Source organism: Sinocyclocheilus rhinocerous, unplaced genomic scaffold, assembly GCF_001515625.1.
Source record: "Sinocyclocheilus rhinocerous isolate Xijiao unplaced genomic scaffold, SAMN03320098_v1.1 scaffold88, whole genome shotgun sequence".
Classification (NCBI taxonomy): domain Eukaryota; kingdom Metazoa; phylum Chordata; class Actinopteri; order Cypriniformes; family Cyprinidae; genus Sinocyclocheilus; species Sinocyclocheilus rhinocerous.
In genome coordinates, this window is record NW_015652292.1 from 571,582 (window position 1) to 573,721 (window position 2,140).

Consider the following 2,140-nt stretch of genomic DNA (forward strand, 5'->3'; position numbering starts at 1 on the left):
CTCACTGGTAGGTCTTTCAGGGTGGCCTGGGGTGGGGAGGTATCCAAAGCACATCAACTGGTCACTGGGGTTCCTCAGGGATCAGTTCTTGGACCCCTTCTCTTCTCCAATGCCACTTCAGCTGCATGAATGCTTCCGGCTTTGCTTCCGTTCGGATGTTCTTGCTTACTGCTTTGCGCTTTGCTCCCTATTTCTGGATTTTTCTTGGATTTTTCTAAGATTTTCACTTCAGCAGATCAGCACAGTGCTCAAACAACACATTTTTGGCACAAACACTAAAACTAAAAACTCTTTGGGGACTGGAATAATACTACAAAAAAGGTAACGTTTGCCTCCCACTGCCAGCAGCTTACATTCCGGAGACAGGAAAACACAGCTGTCTACATTCAAACAGAAGAGAAAGAAAATGCCTCCTGTTGAATTTACTTCCTGCATGAACTGCTGCAAACTTCTACAAAGGATTGCGGATCTTGAAAAAGTTAATTGCTGGACTTCCAAAACAGGCAGAACACTCAGCAGACTGTCATCATGGACCCCCTTAGCATACAGCCGGTGAGTCCCATGAATCTAGTAAATCTCAATGGTTTATACCAAGTTAATACCAGTTTATACCAAGTTGTGAATACTGGTATTCTACCACCCCCTATACATCTTGAGAACAGATCTGAAGCATTAATGAATGCGGGTGAGGAATCCCCAAATGTGATTAAACATGGATCGGATCGGCTGCGGTTCTCTCGGTTGGTTGTGCATCTTTTTTCCACGACATTCTAATTTATTGAGATGCACCTGTATATACCTAACAGACCACTCAGGATCGAGTCAGTTAGAAATACACCGATTACACTGACGCTTGCATATAGAACAGCCTCAGGCTCAGCACCCGCCTACTTCCACCAGGGCTGTGCACAGACCTTTTGAGGGGCATGTGCTGAAACTGACAAAAAGGGCACCCTTCTGTGAATAATGGTATCTTAATGTGGCATGTTGGAGTCCGACTGTCCCACATTTGTGCTTGATTTTATTTAGAAGACAAAACGATATTGTGTGTATAAAAAGAAAAAAGTAATAACGAAAAACTTTTTGACAGCAGCATTGGACAAATGTTTCTTTTTCCCAGCATTTATAAACATGAAGAATGCAGAAGATATCAGATTTTAGATGACTTATATATATATATATATATATATATATATACTGTATATATATAATTACATTCTGCATGATAAAATATAAATATTTCACATTGATCTGATTAGTTTTTTTTAGTTACTACAACATTACTGTAGTAAAACCATGTTTTACTACGTTTAAACATTTGAAGACGAGCGAAGAGTATATAATACTAGATTGAAAAATTAGCTAGCTAGCGAATACGTGCATATTAACAGCGTAAACATGAATTAACCATGCAACCATATAATATGATTAAATGTTAATAAAGTGTATCAGCAATCATAAATCAAAGAAGACATTTTTTAAAAATATATTTCACCTAGGTGACGAGGATCACTCAGTCGCTTTGTGTCAAACTCAAATGCAGTTACAAGGTTTTTGACCAGCAAATGTGTGCAAATGTGCATTTCGTCCGTCATTAAAATGGCGGCATCACATTACGTTACAAAGTTTGTTTTAGTTATATGGGCGCTCAGTTTTTCCTGTTGTAAAATACATTTGGCCACAAACTCATTTTATAAAAGATGAAATGCTACTATATGCACAGGTTATTTAAAGGTGCCGTAGGAGATCTCGGAAAATGCTAACTTTAGCCTGATAGCACTGAAAGCGAATGTCCCACCCTCCCTGCAATCACTGTTCAAAGCCACGCCCCCCCCACCCTGAATCGGGTGTGTTAACTAAGCGAGACTTGCAAAATATGCAGAGCGGGGAGGCGCGAGGACTGGAATTGGGAACCGCGTTGGGCTACATCATGTGTCATTCACCGGTGAGAAAACTTTATAGTACAGTTAGTTAGTAAAAGTATTACAATACCAGGAAGGAAGATCGGGTTGTTGATGTTTGTCTGCCATTCTCGCTCTGTCTGCATAGCGTGTGTGAACGCGCTGATGACGTATCCTGTCTACGCGAACAGGGTGCGCAGAGGTATGCAAATACATATGTTGACAGGCAGGTAGGAAAG